The 15,680-nt window shown below is 41.2% G+C and overlaps 1 long non-coding RNA gene across 1 annotated transcript; it reads left to right on the top strand.

The window, feature by feature from the left end:
- Window positions 1-2,133: 2,133 nt before the first annotated feature.
- LOC139353072 (uncharacterized) lies at window positions 2,134-3,683 on the top strand. The gene is made up of 2 exons (XR_011604206.1): window positions 2,134-3,253; window positions 3,314-3,683. It is a non-coding gene; the product is annotated as an uncharacterized lncRNA (long non-coding RNA).
- Window positions 3,684-15,680: the final 11,997 nt, after the last annotated feature.

Raw genomic sequence — 15,680 nt, 5'->3', positions numbered from 1 at the left:
CCATTTCTCAGAGGTTGATATTGGGTATCGATTTTTGGAGAGTATTCTCTTTAGCTCCCGATATTCTGGGTTCCATTAATTGTTTAAAATCCGAAACCAAGGAACTGGGAGATCAGTATCCATTATCCGAATTTCAGTGTAGACAACTTGAAACCGTCAAGGAAATGTTTCCAAATTTCGAACGCAAAGGGCTAGGCCGTACTGATTGGATAAAGCATGATATAGACATAGGAGAAGCAAAACCCGTGAAGCAACGATATTACCCCGTTAGCCCTGCAGTCGAGAAACTTCTATATACCGAAATTGATCGGATGCTTAGCTTGGGTGTAATCGAGCCGTCACAAAGTGCGTGGAGTTCACCTGTTCGATTAGTTGTCAAGCCAAATAAGGTAAGGCTTTGTTTAGATGCTAGGAAACTAAATGAAGCAACTAAGAAGGATGCCTACCCGTTACAAAGCATCATGGGAATTTTTGCGCGACTTCCAAAGGCAAACATTATTTCAAAGCTCGACCTAAAAGATGCCTATTGGCAGATCGGATTGTCTGAAGAAGCAAAGCCGCTAACAGCATTTACAGTCCCAGGGAGAGCTCTCTTCCAATTCACTGTCATGCCTTTCGGGTTATGTAATGCCCCGTCAACTATGTGTCGACTGATGGATACATTAATTCCACCTGACTTACGATACTGTGTATTTGGCTATTTGGATGACCTGTGTATTGTATCGGAAGACTTTTCATCTCATTTAGCCGTACTAGTGCGTATAGCTAACCAATTCAAGAAAGCTAATCTCACTCTTAACATTGCAAAGAGTCACTTTTGTGTAACGAAGGTCAACTACTTGGGTTATGTAATTGGAAGTGGAGGAATAACAACTGACCCTAGTAAAGTCTCTTGCATAGTAAATTGGCCGACCCCGAAAAATCTTAAACAAGTTCGTGGTTTTCTTGGTGTTTGTGGGTGGTATCGCCGATTTATTAAAAATTATTCCGACGTTACGTTCCCAATTACCGAGGTGTTGTCCTCCAAAAAAACATTTAAGTGGACCGAGGCCGCCCAAACAGCTATGAACACTTTAAAAAATCTTTTAACCTCAGCTCCGGTTCTACAGAATCCCGACTTCGATAGAAAATTCTATTTACATTGCGACGCAAGCGATTTTGGTATTGGCGCGGTGCTCGTGCAATTATCCAAAGATGGAGAAGAGATGCCAATTGCTTTTATGTCCCGGAAATTGTCGAAGTCCCAAAGGAATTACAGCGTGACAGAACGCGAATGTCTGGCGGTTATATTAGCTATAGAGAAATTTCGCTGCTATTTAGAAATGCAACCGTTCGAAGTAGTTACTGATCATAGCAGTCTACAGTGGCTAATGAGACAACAAGAGGTAACAGGGAGACTGGCTCGTTGGGTTTTCCGATTACAGTCATTTTCATTCAAAGTTACCCATAGAAAGGGAAAGGATCACATTGTACCCGATGCTCTGTCCAGAATTAGCGCAGATGAGATTGCAAGTTATGAATTGATTGCCCCAGAAATTGATTTAGAGTCCACATCGTTTCTCGATCCCGAATATTTACAAATGAAGGCGAGAATAATAGAAAATTCCGAACAATTCCCAGATTTGCAGGTTGTGGATCGTTTTGTTTATATTCGCACGGAACACGTTTCCGGAAACGAGGAACTAGATTCCGCTAAATGGAAATTATGGGTACCAGAACCGCTACGTGCTTCGGCAATTCGTCAAGCACATGATAGCATTGTAAATGCTCATGGTGGTATGCAAAAGACTATAGAAAGACTGCGAAGGAATTTTTATTGGCCAGGACTATCTAAAGAGGTGCGAGATTACATACGTAATTGTGAGATCTGCAAAGAAACAAAAGCTCCCAATACGACTTTGCGTCCTCCAATGGGCCAGCAGAGCATCTCAGTTAGACCTTTTCAAAAACTTTACGTAGATATTTTAGGTCCTTATCCAAGGAGTAAGAAGGGTAACATCGGTTTATTAATCGTATTAGATCACTTCTCCCGGTATCATTGGTTGTGCCCTTTAAGAAAATTTACAACGAGTCTGATCAATGAGTTCTTAAGCCAGAGAATCTTTCCAGAATTTGGAGTTCCCGAGATAATTGTGAGCGACAACGGCGTGCAATTCAAAGCAAATGAATTTGAAGCCTTGTTAAGTAAACTAGGAATTCGACACGTATATACTGCTTTGTATTCCCCGCAAAGTAATGCGGCAGAGCGTGTAAATCGTTCATTACTGTCGGCTATACGATCGTATATCAGCAAGGACCAAACCGAATGGGATTTACATTTACCCAGTATCTCTTCTGCTTTAAGATCAGCCTTACATCAGTCGATAGGGTGCTCCCCTTATAAAGCCTTATTCGGGATGAATATGATTAATCACGGGGATGACTATAAACTACTAAAGGAAATGTCGATATTGGAAGAGTCACCTAGGTTAGAGCGCGAGGATCACCTGCAGTTAATAAGACAAGAAATAAAAAAAGCCAGTCGCAAGGCGTATGAAAAAAACGTTAAGCAGTATAACTTGCGGTCAAAACCCGTATCATACCGAGTAGGACAAGAGGTCTTTAAAAGAAATTTTCATTTAAGTCAATTCAGCAACAATTTCAATAAAAAGTTGGCACCCCAGTTCTCCAAGTGTAGGGTCAAACAAAAGCGAGGGAATGCTTTCTATTTACTGGAAACTCTACAGGGCAAAGAAATCGGAACATATCATGCTAAAGACATACGTAGCTAATTCCAGCTAATCATTCCTCGCCAGGTTCGTCAGATTATCTGGTGGGTGTAATGTACCAGCCTTAAGATCTTTAAACGACATTTTTGAAAAGTAACTGATAATAAAGATAGCACTCGTTACTTATCCGAGTTAATTACCAGAGAAGGTAACCCCAGGTAATCACAAGCAAAATTGCCTAAATAAAGACGGAAAGTGATCCAAAGCGAAACGTCAAAATTTAGATTTTTGTCGGATGTTTAAGCTCCCAGCTTTTGAATTCCGATCTACTCAGTCTTTCTGTTTCGAGAACTCTAAGAGTACGGTCGGCTTCAAAAAGTTAGTCCAACTTCAATTCTGGCCACACCACGTGCAGTCGAAATTCACAGAAATCTTTTTATCAGTGATTATTAAGGCTAAAACACAATAAAATAACCAACTAGTCAAGCTCCTAAATCAGAAAACAGAAAGAAACAACAAATAAATTGAAGGAAAGCAAACTGAACGTAAGTTAAAAGAAAAGGAGGTAGCCAACGTGAAATTAACATTTAGTTCTCTATCAGGAGATCAGGCTATAAACATCTAGCCAGCAGCAGGTTGTCGGTGTGGTTCGGAACCAAGCTCTTCACAATCCAGGCTAGGATAGTCGGCGGTAAAATCATTCGTCAACAGGGAATAGGATCCCTTCAGTTGGAAGGCGGAGGGTCGGCAAACTGCGGCCACAAAAGTCCACAAAGATTCATCGACGACTTCCCAACGGCAACCCCAGACACCTACACCCCAATTGCGGCCGCCACGTGCCAACACCCCCCGACAGGGCAGCTGCTCCTAGATTAGAGAGAGAGAGTTAGCCAGTATCACTTGGAAATAACCCCAAAACAAAACATTAAAATCTATCTGAAAATTATGTAAATCAAAGTGCAATTGATCGTGTTACGCTATTTAAAATACTTACGCACCCAAGTTGGTACAAGCGTTGCATAACTCTCTTCTTTCACCTGTAAATGTCTGCACGAGAATCAGCACTAAGTCTTGGGTATCGACGGCGGTTGCGAAGAAATAATTAAAACTTGTCTCTCTAAGGAATTTCCACTAGTTAACCCCTGGAACCATGGAGCGCTTCATCGGAATTTTCAGAGGGTAAGTGATCGCATGCTACTCTAGTTTTGATTGTTTCGGGCAAGCCGCCGATTGAAAAAAAATTTTACCCCAAAAGCGAATGGGTGAGCTAAAACCCTCCAAAACGAATAACCGGCTGCCGTCCCAAAATACAAAAACCTTCGGTGATGATCTGGTTTGCCTAAACAGAGGTCCGGCCGCGATAAGCTTTCCAGACCGTTTTGTTTTGATTGCGTTATTCGTCTTGGAGAATTTTGGCTGCCCTCAAATATGAATTAAAGGGAACTCATGGCGTGTAATTATGGTTTGCCTAAGTAAATCAAAGAAAATAAAAAGAAAAGAAAAACAAATATGTAAACAGACAAGCCCGGTGAAGAATACGAAAGAAATGAATTAATAGATGTGACCCATACAAAGAAACCAATCAATTGCACTTAAAACTAAGAAAACCTATGCCTAGAATAAAAATTTAAAAGACCAGTTTTGTTAGATAATATAACTTGAATTGAAATCATGAAGTTAAGTAAATGAAATCTTAAATAATGTATGTTGACTACACCCATACAACATTTGTTTGTAAAACTTAATTATATATATAACATGATGCAAGGCTAAATCGCCTTTTAATTTCTTTTCCGAGGACATGGGGCTCTAAAATAAAATATTAATTAACTATACATTTTGGGGTTCTTATTTAACACCTTAACAGAAAGAACCAAGGTTGGGAGGGTATAGAAGGGTAGGACGGCCAACATCTCAGTCCCATCCGCTTTTATCTATTCAACTTATGTGCTGCATACCGATTTAGTTCATCCGCCATTCATTGTTCAGTTCCATTATTAATTTGAGGTTTTAGTGCGGAATTTCGATTAGTTAGTTTCTGGAGGGATCTTTAAATATTTCGACGTAACCGCGATCTACAACGGCCGCAACAACCCACCCAATTCCTCCCGCTGAAGCTAGGGTATCAAAAGGTCCCAAATCGCGAGTTAGTTGTGGATTCATGGGCCAGTAGGTTATTTCCAGAAGGTGAGATAGAAAAGACTTTTCCTACAATGCGTGCGTTACACAACTGGAATAACCTTCTCTATAAACCTTTTTTAAATGCATTCCGAGAATCAAAAGCCCAAGGCCATCCCAGATTGGCGAATAGAGTCATAAGCATATTAGAGGCCATCGTTGCCATATAGAGTTATTCACGGCCAAGTGCATTACTAATTGGCAGCAGATTTTTATCTAATCCAGCGCCATGAATTACAATTTCAACTAATTACAGTGGTACCTGTGAGGAGTGGAACTTAGCAGGTGAAGGATGCACCGCAGCCATGTGGGCAGAGCCTTTAGAGACTGCACCTTCCAGAATCCAGAATCCAGAATGCAGAACGCGATCTCCTCGAGTGGCGGTGTTCAATGATTTATTGGTTTGTAATTTCCATTCGAGCCCACGAGCTGAACACCAATGAGCCGGCTCTATGGCTCTGAAGATCCAGAACTGCTCCGGTTGCTCCCGCTGCCCAGACATGAACATGCGACAGGAAAGGCAAACACGGACACTGAGTCCACGGCCAAGTCCGAGTTGAAGTCCAAGTCCAGTTGCCAAAGACCCGCCAGCGGTTTCCAAACTGGGCCTAAAACGATGATGGCCACGAAGTATCTGTGCTAGATGCTAGCCCCAGTCGCCGGTTGACATCGGAGCAGCGTCAACTAATGAAGATGCGCGATGCATCATGCACTTCCTCCACGTCTCGAGTGCTGCAGGTTGGGCAGAGGATGAGGATGAGGATGGGGATGAGGTTGGGGATGAGTGGTGTGGTGTGGTGCCGAGTCAAAGCCCAGAAGCAATTTTCGTAATCAGAGAAATTCATAAAAATTAAAAGAGTCATTTGCATGTTGTTGCACGACGAGGCTGGGAAGCTGTGACCACTAAAATACAGTGAAGTCTGGGAAATTGAATCCAAAATATTAATGAGGGTGCTTAAAGCCGAGATCATTTAAATATAAAACATTAATATTTGACATGAAATAAAATATACTCGTAATTTTGACGTGTTGTAGAAGGAATAAGTTTCCAAATTACATGTAAATTTAAATAAATTATAAACATAATAAATTGCATCACAATATAAATTGAATTTAAAACCAAAATGTACATCTTTAATAAATACTTCTTAGGTAAATATTTTTTATGAAGAGTGCATTAAGAGTTATATAATTGTTCAACTTGAATACTCTTAATAAAAATGTATAAACAAATAGGCAATACAATGATTTTCATAAAATATTTCCCTTCCTAACTTATAGTTAAGATTTCATTTTGATAATCCAATGTTTCCTACCGGAATGAAAAACCTGATTTATTTTCTACTCCTTGTCTTATTATGCCACGTATCACTGTACGAAGTCAAGTAATGCAAGAAGGATTTACCAAGCATAGTCTTGGCCTCTCCTCAACTGGTTTGCGCCAAGAGCTCTCGGCATTTGGGTGTAAAATAAAGGAATGACTAATTTTTCAACGTTTCGACGAATGATAAATGTGGCATGTGGCGAGCCCGAGAGCAATCATGTTGCACTGTCACTTGGGGCACACACACCGTACACTGTGCACCGTGCACCGTAAACCATACACCACACACCACTGGCACAAACTTACCCAGACACTTGCAATCACAATCGCAATCCCAGAACACGTCTCCTAAGCTCTGGCTGCCACGCTGGAATTGTTGCAACGTCATAATTATCCACCCAGAGCCACAACCTTCACCCCATCCCCAATTCCATTCCCATTCCCATACCCATGCCCAATCCCATCTCCAGCCTCATCCACATACTCGACCGTCGTCCTCGGCCCTGAAAATGAGTAACGACTCTGGCAGTAAATGGACAACGACGACACAGACTTCGGGAGGCCATACAGAGAGGAAAAGTCCTGTCCAAAATTATGTTTAGAATACCATTATATTATATGATAATATTTAATCTTTTAATAACATAATATACTAAAGGTCTTCGACTTATTAGCTTCTACCATAGTAATGGGTAACAAGTTTCTATATATGTATCCCAAATTTCGTATCCTTTAGAAAAGGTCATAGGGATACAAGCAACCAAATTTAAGTAGTAAGAGTCAAATCTGAGTTACAACTTTCTTTCTCACATAAGATGTAACTATACCTTATTTTAATTTAAAGTTATTTTACTATCTCTCTCCTCAAGCAAACAACTATTAATATATTACTAATTTTTCCTCTGCATTATCTGTATCCTAGAAGTCCAGTTGATTCCATTTTTCTCGTCCCTCGAAACTCATCAGGCGGATAGCTGAAAATTTACATTTTACGAGAGTGACGATCATCCCAAACCGCCGTTTCCAGTCATTAAGCCAGTGGGATCAGGTAAATGTTGTCAAGGAGATTTAGGACCCTCGCCTCGCTGAGTTATGCGATGAAGGATTCGACTTGGGCTCCATAGGGAGCGACATGCATCCGAGGTGGTCTGGTAAATATGGCCCACTCCAGTCATAACGCAACTGGGCAACTGCAAGTGCCAAGTAACTGAAGAATGCCCTCGAGGAATCATTTTATAGTCATCATCGGAAGTTGTCCAAGGCCCAAGGAGCCAGGCAGCCGAACAAGTCGCGGTAAACTAGTTTCGAGCATTTAATGAAGTCATTAAAGGCCGCGCGTGTGGCGCGATCTCAAATTACTTCGCATAACCGAAAATTACATACATAAGTGGGGGGGGGGGACCAAGGGGTCCTGGGACCCAAGGAGCTGCAGTTACTGGAGGGCCAGGAGCCTAGCCCTTGAATAGGACGCGCCCAGCAGAGCTTAAAATAAACCCGGGAAGGGGTTGCAGGCGCAGGAGCATATTACAACTTACAAGCAAGGGGCAACTAATGGAGCTGGAAACTGGACGCAGTCTCTGGGACAGGGTCTCAAACTGGGAACTGAGAACTGGGAACTGGGAACTGGGAACGGGACTGGAACTGCGACTGAGCGACTGTCAAACCGGTAGACGAGAAGCACAACAAGAGGAACAACCTTCAGTGCCGACTGCATCCGCGAACTAATGGACTGTGCAAAAATGAGTGACGCAGCATCGGACGAACAGTGCACTGTGAAAAAAGGAAGAATTTGATGGACAAACAAAAACCACCTTATGAAGATAACAAGTTAAAATAACAACACATTCATTCATGAATGAACCAATATCAACCATTAGTTTGTCTAGCTGAGTTACTCATAAACATTTTTTTTTTAAATGGCTATGTATTTAGATTGTATTATATAATATGTATCTGACAAACGTTTATGAAAGTTTTTAAATATTTAAAAAAATCCCCACTTTTGTATCCATTACCCTTTTCTGTACCTTTTGATTACATTAAAAGTTACTTTTATCTAAGTGGTTCCTATTTCGACAGATTTTAAACTAGTTTCGTTTTTTTCCCAGTGAAACCCTGGTAGATCGAGAGTGGGGAAGTTGAATCCTGTGGCGAACAGCTGCCCGAATGGATGGCGCGTCTTTATATGCAATGGCCATATTTAGATAAGGTAACGACAAAATTTTTACAATATAAATGCTAAGTCTGCGCCGCGTTCCTTTCATAAGAATGATGTAAAACGCATTGGGAATGAAGTGCAGTGAAGTGGAGTGAAATGAAGTGAGGAGCGGGCACGATGAGAGTTAAATTCGTGTTGAAATAAATTAATTGCGCTAACTTGCAACTCATGCGGCACCCGGCTTCAGGTTGCTCAGAGTCCCCGTCCTCGTCCTCCAACTTCACCTCCTCCTCCGCCTTGAAGATCCATGGGTATCTGGGTACTAGGCCAAGGCATTCCCAACTTGAATTTGTCGTCGGAACTGGGGGAGATTGGCGGTGGATCTCGGTGGCTCTCGGTGGCTTTTGGTGGAAGCTCGCCTGCAGCATCATGAGTGCCATCGATCAAAGTCTGCGTGCAGTTTTGAGTTTGAGAGGGACTTGGGGTCTCCGTAAGACCCGATGAAGATGGGGCTGTATATGAGGTTGGTTTTTTTTCTTATTTTTCCTCCGTTGTATTTTGTGTCTCGCCTCGAGTCAAATGTCCACAAATTAATTTTCTTTATTAAATTCCAGCATGAAAAATGACGCGAAAAACGCTTCCGCATGCGCACCGAAAAATCTCGAACTCAGACTCAGGTGTCGGCTACTGCCCCGAAGATCGGGTTCTCCAGCTGACCAGAAAAGATGGCCATTTTAATTTGGCTAAGACAATGTGCCGTTTTGTGAGATTCTGCGAGGTTGCCTGAGCGTTTAATTGATGGGAAAAGCTTAGATACAAGTGCCACACAGCTGAATTCCTCATTTCGTGTTGATTAATTCTTCGGCCATCAGAAGCGTTCAGCTTCCTTAACGGGTTACGAAACGCCTCATGGACTATTGATGAGCTGCAATGGATGCTAGATGGTTAATAAATAGGGGGGCTGAACTCCATTGATCTCGGACTAAAGCTGCACATAGATTTCGAGATCGTTAAACCGATCTATGAGATCAACTAAAATTGCTACCAATTCGGGGTCGTTTAGTTAATTAACAGAACCAATTACCAAGCTTCGTTTGAGAACAGCACAAAGCGAATAAAGTCAAACAAAGAGCAGACAACGAATTGAAACCAAATTAAGCCTGAGTGAATACTTATAATGAAGAGATTAGAGAAAAAGGTCCAAGTCATTTCCACATACACACACTGAGACATACGGATACATTCAACTTCAATTAGGCCGAGTTGAATGCAAAAGGGGCCAGGGACTCCGAAAAGGAATTGGAAATAATAAGGCGTAACTAAATGGGCGCTTTAGTCTATAATCATGACACAATTTCCGCCGGAGTTAAGACTCGGGCTCACTCGCACTGGTACCTATAGAATATTTCCCGCCCGCGTTTGTCAGGAAGTTCTCAGACACATGACTTACTTCATGACTGCTCCGATGAGTCGGCACAAAAGCGGACTACTTACATGTGGAGCATCGAATTCCGCGTCACAGTTGAGAGTTCAACATTAAGGGAAGCGACTCGACTGCGAACTCCGTAAGTAGCAGCCTAAATGAAGGCGATGATGATTTGTAATAAATTGAATATTAACCAGCATTTGTTCGGGCTCTGGCAAATTGCCAGCTATATGAGTTGCCGAGTTGTAATGGTAACACGGAAAGAAAATAGGAAGTCTGTGGTGTAATTTAATGATATATGTGAATTTAAAGCAATTAAAGATTGTTTTACAAAGTATCGTTCTATTCTTTGAATGTTCTGAAAGATTAAGATACTTTTGAATTAATATATGATATGATATAATATATGATGTAGAAATATACAATACATACATACATGATATAAGGAATGTGGAATAGAAAGGAATGGGATATTTCCTACTACGAACTTATTTAATAATCAATTACAAGTTTTTGAAAAAAAACCAGATGATAATGGTCTACAAGAAATTTATTCTAATAACAAGTAACTATAGATCACCTTCTGTGTTGTTTACTATAACAGAGGAATTTTTCCTGTGCTGAGAAAGAGGAAAACTTTATGTTAATTTCTATTGCTATTAGAGAAGGAAGCTTGAGGAATGCCAGACACTAGTGTCACTCACTTGCACTCGTTGTGTGGACCGCAAGCCGGCCAGATATGACAGGTGCACCAGGTGAACCCCTCGCCGATCATGGTCTCACCTCTTTCTGGTGTGGCACTCCTAGGCCTATAATTAAGATACCAAAGTGGTGTAATGCGCACATTGTTTCGGTATTGCCGGGACAAAAAAAAGGGTATATAGGAAGTTCCCCGCTCGCCTGTATAATTTGTGAACAATTACGCTTTGTAATAGCATTTAATGACTTCATTTTCCGAAATAGCGGCGTCTGGCATTCCATTGCGATCTTATCGCACGTCGTATCGTACCTGCTTTGGCCATATGGAAAGCTTTCAAGTTATGTGGGAAAAGAGAAATTTTCCCCGCCTCACAACTCAATTCAGAATGGTAAGTTATACGCTCCCCATAAGTACTGTCCATGGTGTTAAGTGCAAAATAACTTTGTTCAAATCGGACCTGGTTGCAAAACAAATTTGTAGTGCAAATTGCAAAAAGCTTTTAGTATTATCAGTCTGGTAATCTGATCCGATTATCATAGGCAGTGCACATTATGGAGACCCCGCCTAGACCAACTTGTCGGATCAACTTTACCCAGGCCAGGCCCTAATCCCGGCCAATGTCATTAAGAGTATTTACAGCCAATCCAAACTGGAACTGCAAAGGAAAAGGAAACTGGTGCGGGTACGACTTTAAGACTGGGACTGGGACAAGGATCCTGCCCATAATCGTAAACATCACTTTGCATAATAAGAATGCTCCATCAATTGGTGCGCTATCTAAAGTGATATTAATTAAAAGATCATTTATATCGTTGGGCATAAAATAGCAAAATGTTCATCCTGCTGACGGACTGGGCCTCATCACTGCCAAATGGAATCAGGCTCTTCGGAAAGAAGTTGTCGCATGGCGCGTTGATATTTATTGATACTGACAATGGACCGGCCTCTTTCCGCCGCTGGCTGGCTGGGATCCTCGGCTGGATCCTCGTCGGCTGGGGATGACAAGTTATGCAAATCGCGGAGACACCAAGATCAAAATAAACTTTACGCATGCGGATCCTCGATGCTCAGGTGAGTGGGCAGAACGCACGACGACAGCCACGACGGCCTGGACAAGGTCATCTCCGGTTCGGGATGGGCACTTGCCATTCCTCAAACTAAGTGACTCAGGCAGATGACCAAGAGCAGCGACTGCGTCCGAAACGAGTGCAAAAGTGAAAGATTGATGGCGAAATTACTTTAAATGTTTGCGAAATGCCAGGAAGGTGGAGCGGCGCACAGAAGCGGACTTCTGTAAGTGAGGGGGCCCAAAAAAGAGTTTATTTTCAATAAAAAAAAAAATTAAAACTATTTTCAAGATATTATTTTAAATGTTCTATATAATTCCCATATGTATTTCAAAAGATTTATAACATGTTATTTGATAGAAAAAATTGTATACCACTTATAAACGGTATTAAAACAATTATATGTAATAAATTTTTGCAATGCACTGGGAAAACAAACAGAAACAAGCAAACCGAATTTAAGGATTACAACCAGCGATAAACCTCTCATTCATTGTAATAAAAATTTAATGAATTTGTTTTGTTTTTAGCTGTGAAATGGCATAATCCCCCTCTGGTCCAATAAATTATAAATTAAAAGGTTCCAATCAGCTATAAATTTTCTTACTCCTTGTAAAAAAAACCAATGAATTTACATATTATTAAATATGTGTTTTTACCTATAGCTTAATCCCTCCCTGTAACTATCTGGACTCTTCCATGACAGTGCAAACCCTAAAACGTAAACACGCCTGGCCAAGTCTTGGACAAACGTCCTGGTCTGTTGATCAATCTGCGCGACGCCTACCCAAAAACGAAGAATCCTCTTCTTTCATCCCAGTCTCCGCCAGGCTGAGCTCCAACTTTAGCCTCAGCTCCATCTAAAAGTCCAACTCCAGATCCGTTCCCATCTCCGCTCCGTTGCTGGTGTCTCGATTGGCGACAGGCGACAAACCTGTCTGGTTTACGAAGAGTTCTTTGGGAGTCGATGCTTGGCCACTTGCCTACATTGTAGGCCGACTTTGGCTGCGGCTTTGACTTTGGCTTTGGCCATCAACTTGTCGCTGTTTGTGGCTGAGCGATGGCAAAGGACTGCACAGGGAAAATATTCATAGATCCACAATGCTTAAATACAAAAATATTGAATACCCAAAATTCGTATAATTTCTTATAGAAGTTTTATATGTTTTTTAAAATGTGAATAGGATTATTATTTATATTCCAAGTTTTAATGGGCTCAAAATTCAATTCATATATGTACATTGACAACATATCTTTTATAAGCATCAGCACAGCCAACTGATGTTTTAGAGTAAGAGTCATTGCTTGTTTAACCATTGTTAAGATGAATATATCTACTAAAAGATGAAAATATATTTTTGTAGTGTAAAATGGGATGCTATGGGATCGGATAGGAAAGGATGGGATAGGATGGGCTCTGCCTGGCTGGTTGCCTTCAATCAGTCGAACGCAATTCGAGTTGACAACATGTCGCAAATGCGTGAGTCTTGTAGGGGCACGCGGGGGGAGCGATGTTACAAGATGGTACACTCTTATGATTATATAGATTATATTGCCCGCCATCCTCGGCAGTCGCTTCGCTGCCCCAGCCGCCTGAATCATCCATCCATCCAGCCATCCTTTGGTCCAGTCAGCCGCATGTAATCCACATAACTTCCCCTGACCCTCCGCAACTAGCTGGCGTGATTGAAAGATTGAGTGCCAGGCACAATTAAAGTGCTGCATGATGATGTATGTATAGCAATTGTCACAAGTCCTAATTTGGCATTGCCTTGGTTAAGCCAAATGCAACGGAACAGGTGCGAGCAGGTGGTAAAAAAATGGGACTTTTGATTGAGGAACATTTGAATAAATCGCAAGTAGATGGACATTCAATAAAGAGTTAAGGAGTTTCCTCTTGGACAGAAATTCCTTAACATCTCTATGAATCTTATGCTTGCAGAGAGAGAAACTTAAGCTTAAATATAATATAATAGGATAAACCTAATCTAAACTTTCAATAGAGAGGAATTCTCAAAACATTTTTACCAAAGGGGAATTGAAACGAGTTCTGGTTTCCGGAAATCCTATCGTTAATAAATTGTTTTTACCAAGTTCGATCTGCCGTTTTGCCCGTGTAACAGGAAAAGTTTTGCCAACTCATCCAGTGTGTTTATGGCCAGAAGAAACCTTCATTATTTATATGCTTATCTCGGTGATAAACTCGCCTCAACGGCATTTGCCTGTGGTGGTCGGCACTTCCCCCCTTTTTTCCACATACTTTTTTTTCTTCTTCAGCGACTTAAACAAATCATTAAATACATCGCTTTGCCATCGAAGTGGAGAAAGGGGTGGCTCAATCAAACGCCCATTCTATGGACCATTTGTGCACCTGTCGTCGCAGCCAAAGGCGCCTGGAAATTGCGGAAATGCGCTTCTGCCTTGGCCAGAAAGGTTGCTTATTGGTAGCAGGCAGAGAAGGCAGATTATTGACACAACAATAAAACTGCACAACAATCAAAATAATACAAGATTTACAACGAACCAACGGCCAGTGAAATGAGATGGAGATTCCGATGGAAACTTGGAAGGGGGGGGTTGCTTGGCACAAAAAGTGCAATGAAAATGCACAATAAAATAAATAAGCGCATAAAAGGTGAGCGGCGAAAATTTGCAGTAATTTGAGATTACGTTGGCATTATGAGCCGGGCCCGAAGAGAGTGGCCAGAATCGCCACGAGACCAGACCTGCGAAGCCAACGTTGCCAACTTTTACTGCGGCGACAGCAGAAACTCAAAAGAAACCCAGGTCCACAAAGCCGCAGCTGTTAATGAATGGCAATGGCTTTGTTGGTAATGAAGTGTTGGCCATAATGCCGCCATGACGATGACGACCAAGACAAGAGACCCAGTCTTCCAGCCAACTATGACGACATTGGCACAGAGAGCGATAAGCCCGATAAGAGGGGGTCCTCGCTTAGTCAGTGGTTTAGGTTGCTCTTAGTTTGGCTTTAGTTTCGGCTTGTCTTTGTCTAGTTTTTCAGGGTGGCAATTAACCTTGACAAAGTTAGGAACTAATAGAGAATTCGGACATAGAAAAGTAAAGAGCTTTCACTTTAGGTCAGGAAGAGAGCATTAAGTTGACAAAATAGAATGCCAAGGGAAATATAAGCGCAAACCAGACATATCTAGAGGAAATTTGCGATATCGAAGTCAAAACCCTTAAAAATGTTTCATGGTATAATTAAATAAATGAAAGAATAATTATAATATTTAATAAGAATTTTTTCTCAAAATTATTATTTTAATAAAAACTTAAAAAAACATGTAGATCCCAAATAAAGGAATAAAATACAAACGGCTTGGAAAGCATATGCATCAAGGCTTTCGCATTACCCAAACATTTATTAAGAACCACAAATTTAATTATTACAAAAAATCAAGAATTTGCATTAAAACCGAAATCACTGCCATAAACCAGGAATTTCCGTTCACCACTGAGGTAATACAAAATACATAATGAATCTTATGTAATGCGTTTACTCATCCCAGTAGTAAGCATAAATTATAAACATTTAGCCTAATGGAAAACTTTGATATGGGCATAAAAATATGACATAAAATATTTAACTACCCAACATGCTCGTAAAGCTCAACTATGGAGACAGAAGAAGAACGCCAAAAAAATAAGTATGAAAAAAGAGAGGTAGAGATATGCAAAACAGCGAAGAAAGGCTTGCACAAATCAGACTTTTCTTTTTGGTAGTAAAAACCATTGAAAAATCAATGTTCAAGCTCTGGGAAAAAGAGAGATGCCGAATGAGCCACTGCTGTCCGTTTACTGTTAAATATTTGCCTTTGATTTAAGACGGAGTTTGGGACTTGAGGCGACACTTCTCCATCTGGGGACCCCATCTACCGATCTCCATTTCCATCTCCAACTCCATCACCCTTCTCTGACCATTTGCATTGTGTTGGCCTGTTGTTTTTACCAATAGCACGGAGATGTTGGAGGCTTGGCCATGCCAAAGTGACATGCAAGACACAAATCATGATTTGCTGGCCATGTTGCTGGTGGCATCCAACTCGTTTACAGCTGCGCCTGCCGAGACGTCAACAATGAAATTGTCAAGTGTTGACA

The sequence above is a fragment of the Drosophila suzukii genome, chromosome 3, assembly GCF_043229965.1.
Source record: "Drosophila suzukii chromosome 3, CBGP_Dsuzu_IsoJpt1.0, whole genome shotgun sequence".
NCBI lineage: Eukaryota > Metazoa > Arthropoda > Insecta > Diptera > Drosophilidae > Drosophila > Drosophila suzukii.
This window is presented reverse-complemented; position numbering and strand designations above follow the sequence as displayed.